Here is a 16,132-nt window from a genome sequence, read left to right on the forward strand (position 1 = left end):
TGTACCAGGAGGAGTGTCTTGAGAAAATTCTTCTGCCGTTCTTAAGGGAGCATCATGCGGATGGGAAGTACGTCTTCTGACCGGACAAGGTGTCTTCCCATTACGCCAAGAAGACGCTGGATAAGCAGAAAAAGATACCCTTCGTGCCAAAAGAAAGGTAGCCGACTAACTTGCCCCAGTACCGTCCCATTGAGGATTTTTTCAGCTCCCTCAGTGTCCTAGTGTACAAAACAATATTGGTGGGCCAAGGATACGAAGCAGTTGACCACCAGGATCCGGAATTGTATCGGGAAGATGGAAGTCAGTGCCGTCCGCGTCTTGTGAGAGCATCGCGTCTAAGTTCTCCAATATTCATTGACGTTTTTTTGATGAATAAACATTTTGTTTTTAATAAAAAAATACTGAATTCGCTGAAATTTTGTTTTTGTTTTTTAACTACATGACTGTAAAAATTCTCATTTTTTATTGAACACCCGTTAATTCCAAATTAACACCAGAACTTCTGTGCTTGGCTTCACGAGACATCACTCGGGACCAGTCTGGTTCTTTAACGGAAAATTTCTTCACTTGGATGAAAACCGGTTTTCGTTGAAAACCGGTTTTCGGCTAATTGGTTACCAGCAACTTGAAAACTGGTTTTCAGCGAAAACAGGCTTTCATCTAGTGAAGAAATTGGCCGTAAGTGTTCTCATATGTTATATGAACTGGTTGAATTTAGTTTCTAACTGGCACCATGTTGGTGTCACCTACTGACGAGTTGCTACGAATCACCGAAATCCAACTTTTCTAAGTTGAGTGTTATGTCGTCATGCACGAATTAGTTCATTGAATTTGTTTTCCTTGGGGAAGTTAAAAAATGCATCCAAAGAGGGATAAGTTGCATTATGTTTTTAACTGCTTCAAACCCTCACCAGAAATGGCGTCAAGTTTTGCTCCAAATTATATTTGCATGGATAAACATTACCTGGCATATCAGATACGTTTAGTTCGTTAATATGTACTTTCTTCGGTAACGCTGAAACTCCTTGCAACTTAGTTGTAATTGAACTAATTTCCTAATAGGTATAACTAAACGGACAAATCGATAAACTAACGTCACCTTGATAAAATTTATCGTTCCGTACTCGATTCGATTAGTTTGTTAATGTTACTAACAGAAATGCATTGGTTTTCATTAGTTACCTACTTCGTGGTGGCGCTGCTAGCTGCCGGATACGGTGAAGCAGCTCCCCTGCTTGAGGTATTCTATCTAGTGATTAGTAAAATTAAAAGTTATTTAGGTAATGATATGTATTATAGCTAAAGTGTTCAACACAAGCTTGCTGATGTAGGAACTCGCCTTCCCGCTTCAGGACTGAAATGTGACGAGAATTGGAACTGTGCGCACATCCCTAACATAGGGTAATTCGAACTAGGATAATGTGTAGGCGTCAGTTTTTTCTTGGCCAAATATATTTCCTGACCGTACTGGTGCTTTATTACACAAATAAAGTCATTTTCACAGTTTGGACGTTGTTTGTAATGAAAGGTGTTGTTTGTATGCCTATTAGGGTATATGGGATGTCTTTAGGTATGACACAGTCGACCTAAAATTAAAGTAGACTTTCAACCTTATCTTTAAGCGGACTACGGGAGATACGCTATAGAATATTCGAAACACGATTTTATGTTGTCACTACTACGAAAACCTCTTCGCAACATTCCCATCAATCATACAAATACATGAATTGCTTGTTGAAATTTCATTGCTGAATAAATTTTACAATGAATGTTGAAAATTTGAGTAAAATAAGGAAAAAAACTATTTTGGGGATAATAAATCATTAATGATAAGTTACCAAAGCTAGAACATTTTTTTGCGGAAAACCTGTTGAAAGGTTTCGAACAAATATGCGTTACAAATCATCGTCGCACTCAATTTCACATCGGTGAGTAACCATTGACTAATCCATGTGCAGTTGTGTTAGTCCGAGATTGTCGTAATAAACGAAAGAGAAAGTAAATAAAGAGAGGCTCTCAATGTTACTTACGTACTATTGAAAAATTTCTCTAGATTTATCGGTATGTTTCGAAAGACCAAGGTTTTTACTAGCTTATTACGCAAATAGTTGAAGGGAATTCAGAGAAAGAAAACAAAGTAAACAAAGAGAGGCTCTCTTTTGTAGATTGGACCTATTGAAAAAACCTGTTTTAATCCACCTAGCGGTGCAATTGTGCCTTTGAACACGAGAATGTTTGCGTTGTTTATATTCATTGAAAGCTTTCAAATGCAAACAAATCTCCGAGAAACCGATGTGACTGTTATTCTGAATTTGGATACTTCCGCAAGTGTACCGTATTCCAAACAGAAATTTTTGCGATTCTGTTTGGCGTACAATCAGCGCTTCAACAGGGAATTTGCGGTAAAAGAATCTATTTTTGAAAGCACTTAGTTCGAGATTGAAATTAGTAATCGCAAATCGAACTCAAATCGAAGAACTTTTTCAAAGCATTTCAAAGGCTATCTACCTTCTGTGAGTCCGGTGGTCATTCCGGTGTTACTGGAAATGAATGGGCGGACAAATTGGCTAGAGCGGGTGCTGCGACTGACTTCGTTTGGCCAGAATTAGTTCTACCGCTGTCGATAAGTTGGAAAAAGCACGAAATGCAGTCTTCGGCTGAATCAGAACATGGCAACCATCGGCGTAGCTCGCAAACCTGCGTTCAAAAGAAAACTTTTTCTCCTGGATGTGATTCCGAAAATGCCGAAGAATTTGTTGCATTTTTTCAAGCACAATTGCAATATTCTAGTCAGGGTACTAACTGGATATTGCGAAGTCAATTATCATATGGCTGCTATTCAGCATACTGAGAATTATTCGTGGGATCTTTGCGAATCCGATTACCGAAGTTCATATCATTTGATATGCAACTGCCCTGCAGTAATACAGTTGCGTAAAGTGGTAAAGTTTAAACCGTATTTGAATGACAATATATCTTCGGGGGTGTTGTCGTTCTGTTATCTCAATATTTCTTCGGCGGAGTTGATATCCCGAATAGAAATGTACAGTAATAAAATCTTGATTTTCACTGTGACAGTACACTCAGGTTTTTTTTTACGCGGGGGATACGAGCCGCGTAAATGAAAACCGCGTAAATGAAAACCGCGTAAATTTCAAAATCCGCGTAAATGAAAACCGCGTAAATTTCAAAATCCGCGTAAATGAAAACCGCGTAAATTTCAAAATCCGCGTAAATGAAAACCGCGTAAATTTCAAAATCCGCGTAAATGAAAACCGCGTAAATTTCAAAATCCGCGTAAATGAAGACCACTTAAATTTAAGAATCCGCGATAAAGGGAACCTCATTGATGGATACCGCGTAAATTCCAAAATCCGCGTAAATGAAAACCGCGTAAATTTCAAAAACCGCGTAAATGAAAACCGCGTAAATTTCAAAATCCGCGTAAATGAAAACCGCGTAAATTTCAAAATCCGCGTAAAAAAAAACCGCGTAAAAAAATACCGCGCAAAAAAAAAAACCGCGTAAAAAAAAACTTGAGTGTACAGTATTTTTACAATATTTTCAGTAAGTTTTAGTGTTATGCTACAATACAAAAACAATAAACTTTAACGTTTTTATAGTAAATTTCAATGTAAAATAGACTTTTACAGTGAAAAAGGGGGGTGGTTATGTATCTTAACATTAAAAAAATCAGTTTTTCTCCATACATTTTTTTTCTCGAAAACAGTAAAATTTAATGTGAATGCACTGTATCAGTTTTTTGCTGAACAGTGAAATTTATTGTTACATGAAATTTTATTGTAAATCTACTTGGCATCGAACAATGTTGAAGCAGAAATAATTATAATATTTATTATTTTATGATTGATTTTAGGGTAAATGCTATTGTAAAATTCTATCCGGGATATCCGCTCATCGAGAAGTGTCTTTTAGTACCTTGGGAGTCAATAATACTTTTGTATTGTCTATGTTCTCTGTGTCGTTATTTACCTTTTCCCCAATCTTACCACTTCCCCAATCTTCCCATCGGGAAATGAAGAAAAGACAAATCACAGTAAGGCACGAATCTCCGATCAACACGAGGAACGTGATGGCAAAGAATCCCTTTGCAAAATTATACTGACCCTCTTTTCTCATATTACCCAATGATGAATGAAAAAAACACAAAATTCCATTCAAATTTTACAGGATTTGACTTCACGAATCTCTAAAGCGAAAGATCATAAAAGTTAATAGAGATAAGCTTCGCGTTAGCATTAATTGGGTCATTAAGCTTCCATTAGTTTCCCATTCCATTCGATAAATTTTAGGTCCAATATGCATAATATAACATCATTTCAAAAAAAAAAAAAAAAATTCGTTCTAACACGTAAAACCGGTTTTTTTTGTTTTTTAGAATAAATCTTATGTAAACATAGACAACAATACATAGGAAAACTGCGGTTGTTTACATCTGGCCTATCAAGACAACACCCAAATTGAAAAAACTATATGCATGTTTTTGTCAAATAAAAATAACCCTGCGGGAAAACCGGGAAAACATGTATTCACTTTTTCTGACAGGGCATCATTTATTGTGAAATTCGAAATGTCAAATGCTTTTGATAGTGTCAAATCAAGACTGTTAAGATATTTCTTTATTTTAAATTTAAATTTTATTTTCGCGTTTCCTGAGTTGGAAAAAAACATTGTTGTGATCACAAAAATCAGCTTTATCGATCTATGTAATAAAAAACGATATTTTTTTTTCTCATTTAATTACCTAATTGCGTTAGACAAGCCAACGAGATTGTCTCCTATGTGCTCTTTACGTGTTTATATTCCATCGCGCGACAATAAGATTGACGGCGTTTCATCAGCATGTCATTATGTGATCATGAGCAAACCACAAGTCAAGTGTGATGTCCCGCAAGAAAAGGAGTTCATTGCACAGGAACACATGTTGTGGCTACGTTTTGGAGCTCGCGTGAATCCTGTGCTAGCTGTCCAAGAGGGTGAATGTTTTAACGTTTCTTTGAAAAATGAGTGAAGCTAACATAAGCTGGCTTCCTGGCTCGGATAGTTGCCAAAAATGACAGCGAACGCGCTTTAAGCAACATTTACATTGCTACGAGCCAATGTGGTAGCTTCAGGCAACAAACATTTTTCATGGGGCTGTAGCTGTCACTAAGTTAGTATCGGATTTTGATGAGACAAAATCGAAACGCTAATTCCATAACTAATTTAGTTATAGGTTTTGTGCCCTTTACGCGCAAATGTTTTCTCCTTAGTGGAAGAAAATCGGTTTTCACTCATTTTTTTCCTTATGGAAAAATATAACATAGCAGATTGATGATGTTGTCACCGAATTGAATCTCACTGAAATATAAGGTTGTTCGTTACATGGATACCATGTTCAAGGAAGAATTAATTGGAAGTAATCACTCGTAAGGGGGATGCGTGCAATACGAGTACTGAAAAATGTCGGCTTTCAGGAGAAAATCTCCATGAGCTTTCAGCATATCACATCCATAAATCAACATTTCATAAGGCATTATATACAATATGCTCATGTTGAGAAAATGGCGTCTGAAAAATTACCTCGTACTTTATATTCCCATTTATGAACAGGAGCTTGATTTAAGGACCAAACAACTCAATGTCGTGTTAAATAGTAGATACAGAACACTAGATTAGGATTGTCGCTGGCATCAGTGGTTGGAACATCATTGTTTTGATTCCGGGATATACCTGTTAAATGGGCCAAATAAAAAAAGCAAAAAAAGAATCCTCTATCGTTGTTTCATAGCGATTAATCATCTTTGTTTCTTTTAGCCAGAAAAAACAGTGGCCATTCTTAGTTGATGTATTTTCACTAATTAGAATGTACAAATTGTCTAAATCTGTACTGAATTTTAATGAATTTTCATTTCCTTGTGCGGTATATACAAAATCTTCCATTTCATGACAATAACTGTCGAAAATGTACACCGAGAAAATTCGTTATATTGAATACATAGATTTCACACATATTTTTTTGCAACTTGTAGTAGCACATAAAAATGATTTGTCACCCATAGATATCATGTGAAAACTAATGAAATATTATAATTTCATTAGTTTTCACATGATATGCCACATAGAAATTTGTTTCATAGCAGATATCACGTAATTTTTCTGTTTGTCTCTCGTTTATTCTGCTGTAAATTTTATGCATTGGACGTTTTCGATCTTGAATGTATAAAAATCACAGCAGAATAAACGAGACTGAATTGAAGAAAGGCACACTCTGCATTTTACTAATTCGAAGTTCAACTAAACGGTTTGTGGTTACAAGCAAGCCATATTTTTCTGCGCGTACCAAAAGTGCGGACCAAAGAATTTTACTAGAGAGACTTTCGATATCTTGACAGATATATACCGAAAGCAAAACAAACATGTTCCGAGGCGAAAACGATGGAAACACCAGCCACAATCGTTATCTAGTGTTCTGTATCTACTTGTTAAATTAACCATTTTTTCCGAATAATATACCAGATTTATTAAAAAAAAAAAAAGTGTTTTGAACGATTTTTGCAGATAAATGTTTTGGTCCCTTTTGAAACATCGCACTGGTTGTGTGCCCTCTCTCATAATCCCTTTTCAGCGAGACGTTAGCTTATAGTGCGTGCGGGTGAACCCTTTTGTTTACATCAAATGATTATGTGACGTTTATTTTGATTTCTTTCTTGGTGTTGCGATGTTTTATTCCCTTTTCAAGTATAGTCTTTTTCATTAAGAAATGGGCCCATAAACAATTTTTCCGTTTTATTGTTTGGTGTATATGAACCGTTTATTTTTGAGGGGAACTGCAAGGGAACATAAGCAAAACAAGTTATTTTGCTTATGTGCCTTTTCGATAATCCATTATTTCGCCAACAGCCAGGCTTCAGAATCGGCTTATTTAAGGTATGTATAATGCTTTGTTAGTGTCCATTTGAAGTAAGTATTAACCGGAATTGTTTACGTTTTGTTTATCGACCCATTTACTGTTTTCGATGAAATTGTAGAGCAACACATTTTAGACAAATTTGCTGAAGACATGCAAGCTCTAGCTTTTATACTTTCCATTGCACGAGAAATATAAATGTAAGCTTCAGGGTGTTTCTTAAAAACCGGTTTTATTTCTAGAATTTTTGAAGTTTTTGTTTTACGCTAAAGTACCCTTTGGACAACTTGAAGATTATTTTAGGGCGCATAATTTGCTTTAAAACACCAACTACTTAACCTTTTTCGTTTTAAAGTTATAAGAACTTTTATATAAAAAACATAACTTTTTCAAATATAATTAACTTTGATTCGGGCATTGAACATTAAATACCGTTGCTTTCATATGAAATAGCATGCTTTGCAGTATAGATCACCAAAAAATGGCAAATGCGATATTTTTTTATATCTTAACGAGTAAAGCTAGAGGTTCAATATATTAAGACAAATTGTTCCCCTTCAAAATATCTGAAAGAATTCTAAAGTGATCTTAATGAAAAATCAAAACTGCAAAATGTATACAAAGAAAACCATTTTTCAAGTAACACCCTAATTTTTTTGGTAAATTTCTTGTAAAATGAAAAGTACACGACATAGAGTTTCAATGTCTTCGACAGAGTTTTTTAAAATTTCATTTTCTTCAATTTTCTGGAAGACCGCGAAACTCTATCTCGAACCATTAAAAAGTTGATTTTCTGATTTAAAAAACTACAAGGGGCAGCCCTATGGGGTTGCACGAACTGTAGACGTAGGACTATACTTCTTAATGTAAAATATTTATTTTATTAGTACTTAGTGTGTGGGAAAAAACACCCGGACCGGTGAAGAAAAATCAAATTTTAGACAATATAATCACATCTCATGTATAGAACAAGCTTTCTAGTTGCTCTCAAACAGATCCTAAAAGTTCAAACACTCATGGATAACCCCAAGTTTGTAGATGTGTTTCGATGCCACAGGATTGTAAAATGGTTAATATTACGTCATGAAAATTCAATTCTTCCGTGACAATTTTTTGCCTGCAAAATGCCCTGTGTGTGTGCAAAGCTCATGATTTGTTGGGATATTAGCATTGATCGGAAAATGCTTTCCAACGCTGCGCATTGCATACATACAGGACATTTTGCAGGTCACCAGAAGCTGTTCATTTTACCACCGCCACATGTTCATTTTACCCACTCGCTATAAACATTTTGGACATGTTTAGAAATCAAGAAAACATTTTGGACATGTTTAGAAATCAAGAATCATGTTTGAAAAAATGTTTTTATGACGAAATATTTTTACCAGATATGTACAAAACATGTCTAACAAGAAACATAAGGTGATTGTAATATCTCATTCACTTATTAGTTAGAAAATAATGACTTTGCTTAACGTGTTCATTTTACCGCCAGTTCCTCTACCTACCAACACATTCGCACCAATCATTGAACCCAAGCGTATAATGCAATATGAGTCAACGCTGATGATGATGAGACAAAAGAAGAGACGAAAGAGACAACTAGTACCACCACGACACTATTAGCGCGTTTCACCAAAATTCCACGCGGCCTTTCCCGATTGAAAGGAACGGCCGCGCTTAGCCCATCTGTCATAATATCATGATTTTGCATAGCGAAGGGCTGAATGATTTTGTTACAAGAAACAGCCCTGCGTTATGCAACACTTTGTGCAGGTTGATTATACCAGTTGCAAGTGTGGCCAAATTCACCAAGTTCCGTAAAATTCCTTTTAAATTACAGAATTGATAAAATTGCTTAGATGAGCTAAACTAATTAATCAAATCCTGTTTTAAAAATTGTCCTTGCGTTTAAACCAAAATAGGAAGCTTATTACTACCACTACATTACTTAATTTCAAGCGCAAATAGCAAATACATGCGCTAGTTAAACCAAAAAATTTCTGGCAACATTACAGCGGCATTTAGGAAGCAGGTGGAGCGGTCGCCTGTTGGACGACACAAGGTAGCGTCCCTCCACAGCCAGTGTAACGGACTTCTAGCTCAGCTACACTGGCTGTAAAAAACACAGCGCAGTGATCTACTTCGCCAGCCGTTCAACAGTGAACTGAGCGTGTCTGGCCAAGTCCGTTCTTTAAATAGTCGATGATGACGTCATTCATAGAAGCGTTGCGCGCAAGGACACCGATTCGTCGTACAGGGCTTGGGAAGCGCTATCTTCTGTGTGTTAATGCGCGATATTTTGACAAGGTTGTATATTATTTAATTTTTTAATGCTATGATATCAAAAATCTTTGGATTTATCTATTGGAATCAATTCTTAGAAGTATTTCGGGGCGATTTGTTCAAAAAATTTGAAAATTTATCTTGAGATGGCTGAATTATATGCGTTTAAAATTGGACCACTTTTCGTTACATACCATTTTTGTAGAATTTGCAGAGTGCACCCCCATATCGAAAACAAAGACGTAGTCCTACGTCAAAAAAATAGAACCACCCTACCCACTATTTAAAATTATAGAAAATTATTGTAAAGTGCAATATTGTATCATGAAAACGAAACTACCTTTTTATATTGTAAACATATTACAAAGAGTCAATTTTTGGAAAACCAATTTTTTAATATAACTTTTTCAGTTTTCATTTTTTTCAAATCTATTCTTCAGATGTTTTTCAGAGTTTTTGAAGATGAACATTTTCTTCTAATACATCAAAACTCTAGCTTTTATTGTTCAGAATATGTAAGCACTTAATATATCAAAAATAAATTTTTTTGAACCAATTTTGTGAAATTTAAAAAAATATCGTGTTAGCCATTTTTAGCTCAATTATAACTCTAATCATGACCTTATTTATAGTTCAAAAAGAATTGTCTTTTGTTTGCCCCAAATGAGTGATATTGTTATTCCAAAAAACCTCATTTTTGGCGAAAAAGTGCTCATAAATTTTCAACGGAAATAGTTAGATATATGGTGCCATGAAACAAATTATTCGCCTTGAAACAATCTTAAAGTTGTCTGAAGACTACTTCAGTTTTAAATGAATACAGCAAAAGTTATTTGCATAAAACTGTATTTCTAAGAAACACCCTAAGCCCCGACTTTAAATTTGTTGTAAAATAAAAAGTATGACAGATAAAGCTTACATGTCTTTTAGCAAACTTTTCTAAAATTTGTCGCTCTACAACTTCGCTGAAGGCCGCCTCACACCAGTTGGTCTAGGTTCAATCCCAGCCGAGGTTGTTGAGATTTTTCTGAGGTAAAAACAATCTGTGGTCACGCCTTCCTCCATGAGTTTGATGGGTCGATATCTAGTCCAGATAGTGGAGTCCCCTCTCTGCCGTCAGTGTTTGGCCTCGTAGCGGAACTAGGCCTGTGGAAAATACCTAGAATAAGAAGTAGAAGAAGCAGAAGACTGCTCAATGGCCTGTCCTTGCGATTTTATCTCTTGATAAATAATTCTTCATTTTAGGTGAAAAATTCCATTAGTTTTTTAAAGTGAAATTGTAGAAGTATCGGTCCCAAATATGAATCCCTTAAATATTACTACACACTAATCACAAATGCAATACTCTTACTTTATATGCCACATGGCTTGCTACTAACTTTAATCTCAAAATTAATGATTTCAACTAATTGTACGATTGTTGCATTTACGACGAATGGCTTAAAAAAATGCGGATGAACATGGTCAGGCGATTTAACCAGTTTGACGTTTGACGCAACTCGCCTGGGCAATTAGCCCCTAGGAACAAATGCAATTTGCGAATGCGATTGAAAGTCAATTTCAACACTTATGTGGTTTTTGTTTGAGGCGAAACTGAGTCAGTTCCTAACCCCAGCTGCTGTCAAAATGTATGAACTGACAGCGGTTGGGGTTAGAACCTGACTCAGTTTCAGGTTCAAGCGAAATCGCCATTAGATAAATTTTCTGGCGGCTGAAATGGACTTGTCAACAGTTTTTTCGGCATTTAATTAGCAAGGGACTGGAAGGTGAAGTATATTTTTCAATATTTAGAGCCATAGTACTCAAGGGAGAGCAAGGTGTTGAAAGGAGAAAGTTTAGAAAAGCGTGGAAGGATCATATATGCAAGCTTAGAGCTCACCGGCGACTTAACCCTTTGTCTGCTGCCGTAGTGGTCAGGGTCTTTTGGCATTAGAAATGCGGTTCCGACAGCATGAAGTAACAAGTTACTTTACGCTTGTTCGGACATGCCGTAGACTCAGGTGATTCGCATTTCTAATGCCAAAAGACCCTGACCACTACGGCAGCAGACAAAGGGTTAAGCCGCCGGTGAGCTCTAAGCTTGCATATATGATCCTTCCACGCTTTTCTAAACTTTCTCCTTTCAACACCTTGCTCTCCCTTGAGTACTATGGCTCTAAATATTGAAAAATATACTTCACCTTCCAGTCCCTTGCTAATTAAATGCCGAAAAAACTGTTGACAAATTAACTCAATAGGTCGTTAACAAAAATGGTTAACAAAAAAATGGTAAAAATATGAAATGGACTTGGTTATTTTTTGCGTTTTTCAAACATGGCGGTTCATGTTTGGCTTAAGCTTAAAATTGTTTTTTTTTTAAACAATTGGCGGGTTATCGCTTGTATTTTGTTTGTCTAGTGCACTTCATTTAGCCAACGAATGCCGAAAATTGTGGAATCGTGTGTAAGTATAGTGGAACAAGATCTCTGACCCAAAGTCATAATGATCGTCAGATTGTGGTAAGTTTGGTTGTGCAATTCCAATTTCACCATTGATTCTTCCTATAGTTTGGTGGTGATTACCTAGTGTACTGAAAAATTTATGTGAGTAGATAATGAATCCGAAAATAAGTATTATTTGTAATTTTCATATTAGGCAATTAAGGGCGATTAAATGGCGCGTTCCAGCGATTTGGGGGCGATTTAAGGGCGGGAAGGGCGGCAAAAAAATGACGGCGGCAAATCGCCCAAATGTTGCATTTGAAATAGCCTCCTAATTGCAATTTGCTGGCAACTTGCCCTTTTTCACCGGGTACTTACTCTAACGCCGTTGGTAGCCTAGTTCTTGGCTGATTGACTATTGACCATTGTATGAAATGCCTTAACCTCACAAATTTGACAAGTGCTGGTCCTTATATTTACAGTTTGGACTTAACAAATTTGAATTCCATTAAAATAAGCTTAGTGCTAATAATTAATTACCAAGAAATTTTACCCCAAAACTACTTACTGATTCAAGCAACACTAGAAGTAATTGATAAACAAATAATTAGTTCACTTATTAGATCTTTCATATAAATTTTCGCACAGTAGGGAATATCACAATTTAATTGTAAGGCGCTCTAGAAAACATTTATACTTCTAAAAACATGATTCCTAATTTATTTCAAATGCTTCATTTCGAGAATACGAATAATCTCTAAGTTCAAAATATAATCAACAGGACCACCACCTGTCACATTTAATGCATGACGTCACTGTGCAATGACCAATATTCAATGGCTAAATGGCAGGTCCCACCAAGTACAAGAAGTTCGCAAAGTAAGACGCTAAATTTTGACATGGTCAAAATTATCGGTAACAACACCACAAGTCCCACAAGCAATGGAGTTCCTCATTGCCAACTTCCTTTGTCATGGTTCCAGTTAACCGTGCAGTAGAAGCCTCGATTGTATCTGCCGCAGAAAAGGAATTAACCTTATGTTCCTGGTGTCTAATCTCGTGCATCTGGTCAGGTCAAATCTGTAGATTTCCTCCGAGCGTTGGAAGAATTTTATTCTTACATATCGAAAATTTTGGCATCACTATCGCACACCCTTCAAACCATCAAAACACCAGCGACGAGAGCGCGCGACCATTCAATACGGAACCGCCTACAACAGCCTGTTAGATTCAAATCAGCTGGAGCGGCAAAAGTTTTTGCAAATGCGCACGTTTTCTGAGCATAACAGTTCCGAAATGAATGCCCTCGCTACCAACCCCCCTCCGACCCCACAATCAATCATTGTGATTTTCTCCCCAAATCCTGTTATCACGGGAAGCAGAACAGCATCGCGCGATGGCAGTTATCCTTCGCCGTTCGCTCGTTTCACCAGGATACACGAACGAGGGGCTGCCGGATGTTGGTAACACTGCCCATCGCTCATCCGGAACGCAGCGTCGGGTCACCCTTGGATGGTGCGGTGGCAGTTATCCCGGAGCACAGAAAAACGGGCAAAAAGAACCGAAGGCTACACCGACCGTACGTACCCGATGATGACAGATCCCTATCCGAGCGGTTCGAGGGTGACTATCGAAGCCCGTCGAGCTGACTTCATCCATCATTCGATTGCGAGACTTACAGACATTCTAAATCAATCTCTTCCAGCAGAATTTTCTTGTTTTTTTTTCGGTCGTGCTAAACCAATGTCAAACTCTGAATTACAGGTACTTGAAAGCAGTTTTGAATTGTTTGCAGAATAGTTTTTTTTTAATTTTATTATGAGTGGTAGCAAATAAAAGTGATTCGAGTGAAAAAGTTTGAACAGATCCGGGGCGGATTCAACCGACGGCAGTTTGAAGCACCGAGTAAGTGAAAACTTGGAGGAACCTTGAAAATTAGTTGAGGATGCAATATTAAATTAATTTTTCCTCTCGGTCTGTTTGTCTGTATCGTTCTGGTGCACGGTCCCTACCGCTCATCGTTATGTAGGTACTGAAGCTGAAACAGAAGATTAGTGCAAACAAATTTTTCTCAGAAATCGTCAATAAAGTCAAGCTACGTTGATGAGATTGGGCGGTCAGGCCGTTACGTGTTTAGTGTACGCGTGTGTGTGTTTGTGTGCCTCCACAGTAATTCACAGGGTGGGCGGGCGGAAGTAGGGTGGTTGTGCAAGCGTGAACCCAAGTACTGAGCAAAAGTGCAAAAATAACTGGCATCTCGTTGCCTCGGTTCGGGCTTTCACAGTCACTCGTTCTCGATTCATTCGGTTTTCGGCAATTAAATTTCCTGTGTGCAAATCGAAAAGGTAACCCCGAACCGAGTTCGAACGGTATAGAAAAGTGAACAATATCGTACAATCTTTATATATATAGAGTTCAACGGTTATCACCTTCAGCAGCTGAAGAGCACAGGCAAACCACAAGTAGAAAAAGGCTAGTGGAGAAAAAAAGGATGTTCTTCGTCGGATCACGACCTTTTATCGGCTAGTACCTAGTGAAAGCGAGTTTCATTTTGGCTGCGAAAGGAAAATCCAACGTCAGATGAAAATTGGATAAAAGCCGAAAAGGAGATTACCTGCCTCACTCTCAACGGAGTCATCAGCCACAGGTCGTTTTGCTGGTGGTTTGTTTGATTTTGGCGTCGTCACCGAATACCACGCGTCTAGCTAACAGGTGAGTGAATCGCACACGCACTTGAGGTGTGATACGCCGTTCATGGTACATATGATTATTGCATGAGAGCTTTGGGTATTGTACATACTACGTGCTAGGAATGGGAAAATTAATTCATTTGTTGGGTATTCTAGTTCACTTTTAATGTATGATATGTATGCAACAATATTTGGTTGATACTCTTTCCAAGAATAGAAGTTGCTTGTAGTAATGGTTCAGGTTCATTCGTTCCGTCTTTGACTGCATGAGGATCAATGCATCTGAAGAATAGTTGCTTAAGCTTAAAAATGAAATGAGGTGCGAATGTCAGATACTTTTTTTTTAATTAAAAACCGTTTTTAATAAGATTTTTTCAACGATGCAAAAAGTGTATTTAGCCAATTTTCTTATAATAATGGAACATTTGAACAATATTTTAGTAAATTTTCATTGTAATATATTGAAAAATTTATCGAATGATAAGGAATCTCCGGTGTCACCTCGAAAAAAGATCTACTGAGTTAATCATTTTGAAATTTTGTACAGTTCTTCACATTATTTCTCAGGTTGCTACGAGAGCTTTTTATAATAATAATTGTTATTATAATAGTTATTAATATTTTTATGCTAGCAAATTAGCCGATTTTTGAAGTAGAATACTTCTAACGTTTCAATAGTGGGTCCCGTTTCAAAAATTTCTGCTGAGAAATTTTCCCACTTTTTAAATGCGAATAACTTTCGTTCAACGAAATGGCAATATCGGAAATATGTGCACGCGTTTTGTATTCAATTTCACAAAATGCATGACTACTATAAAAATAAGCAAAAATTAAAAATAGAAAATGTTTCGAAAACGACGTGGAATAAGCGAAATTGGCAAGCCTTTTTCAGGCAGAGCCGTCAAAAAAGAGCATCTAAGCGTTTCATCGCATTCGGGAAAGTTAATAAATAGGTCAATAACGCTGAATAAATAGGTCACGTGTACTCGTTTTGCATTGCAGAAACAACTCAAAAGTAGGTTGTGATGCAGTTTGTTTTTATTTATGCTCTTGGTTTTGAATTGATATTCAAAGCAAATTCGGTGTTTGTGACGTTGTGATAATAGCGAATCTTGACTAATCCGTGCATTGACGATTTTCGGTTGTGCGGTGACAAAAATCGAAAAAAATGTTTCATTTTTCGATAGTGAAAAGTTGCTTTTTGGTTTTTGACTTATGTGCAATTCGCCAGTAAAATTTCACATACTTCGTGCTTGCTTCGCCATCTGCAGGTGAGTAGCAGTAAGTGTTTCCCGCATTCCATCAAGGCGGTATGAAAGCTCTTGCAGAAAAGTGTTATAATTGACATAAACAAACGCCGCGTCGTATTGTTGCATGATTGTCAATGAAAATTTATGTTAAACGCGACACTTCTTTATATGTCGAGAGACGTAAAGTGAGAAATAAAGAAAATAAGTGAAATCTTTCCAAGGAGTGTCTACTCGAACAATTGTTTTAACAGCGGAGCGGGATTGTACGCGTTAGAAAGGCTATTCCCTCGTTGTGCAATATGGAGTGAATTTTATGTGATGCAATTTAAGAATGGATAATCATGAGAGCGGAGATGGTGGTCAAGGCAAAGGATTGTCAAAGTTGTCCTATATCAGACTATGCTGTGGGTATTTCTTTGAATATCTACTGCGATTTTGAGTTAGTACGGAGAAGCTCATGTCGTCGAGTGTGTACCTTAGCCGCGATCGGTCGACTGTTTTGTTGATAAATTGCGCTGTACTTGCAAATGTGGGAAAGAGAAAGGATTGCACGGGCTGTTTGATGCGTGAAGCTGG

At 37.0% G+C, this 16,132-nt stretch overlaps 1 protein-coding gene across 5 annotated transcripts in view; it reads left to right on the forward strand.

The window, feature by feature from the left end:
- The first annotated feature begins 13,290 nt into the window (after window positions 1–13,290).
- The window catches only part of LOC131689584 (uncharacterized), a 96,852-nt gene continuing 94,010 nt past the window's right edge, over window positions 13,291–16,132 (forward strand). The window contains exons 1-2 of one of the 5 annotated variants that reach the window (XM_058974781.1): window positions 13,291–13,380; window positions 13,962–14,328. The gene's annotated coding sequence lies outside the window, so the exon portion shown is untranslated. Of the gene's footprint in view, window positions 13,522–13,790; window positions 14,329–16,132 lie in introns of those variants that run through there. The other 4 variants (XM_058974777.1, XM_058974778.1, XM_058974782.1 and 1 more) reach the window with 4 other exon arrangements.

The sequence above is a fragment of the Topomyia yanbarensis genome, chromosome 3, assembly GCF_030247195.1.
Source record: "Topomyia yanbarensis strain Yona2022 chromosome 3, ASM3024719v1, whole genome shotgun sequence".
Lineage (NCBI taxonomy): Eukaryota > Metazoa > Arthropoda > Insecta > Diptera > Culicidae > Topomyia > Topomyia yanbarensis.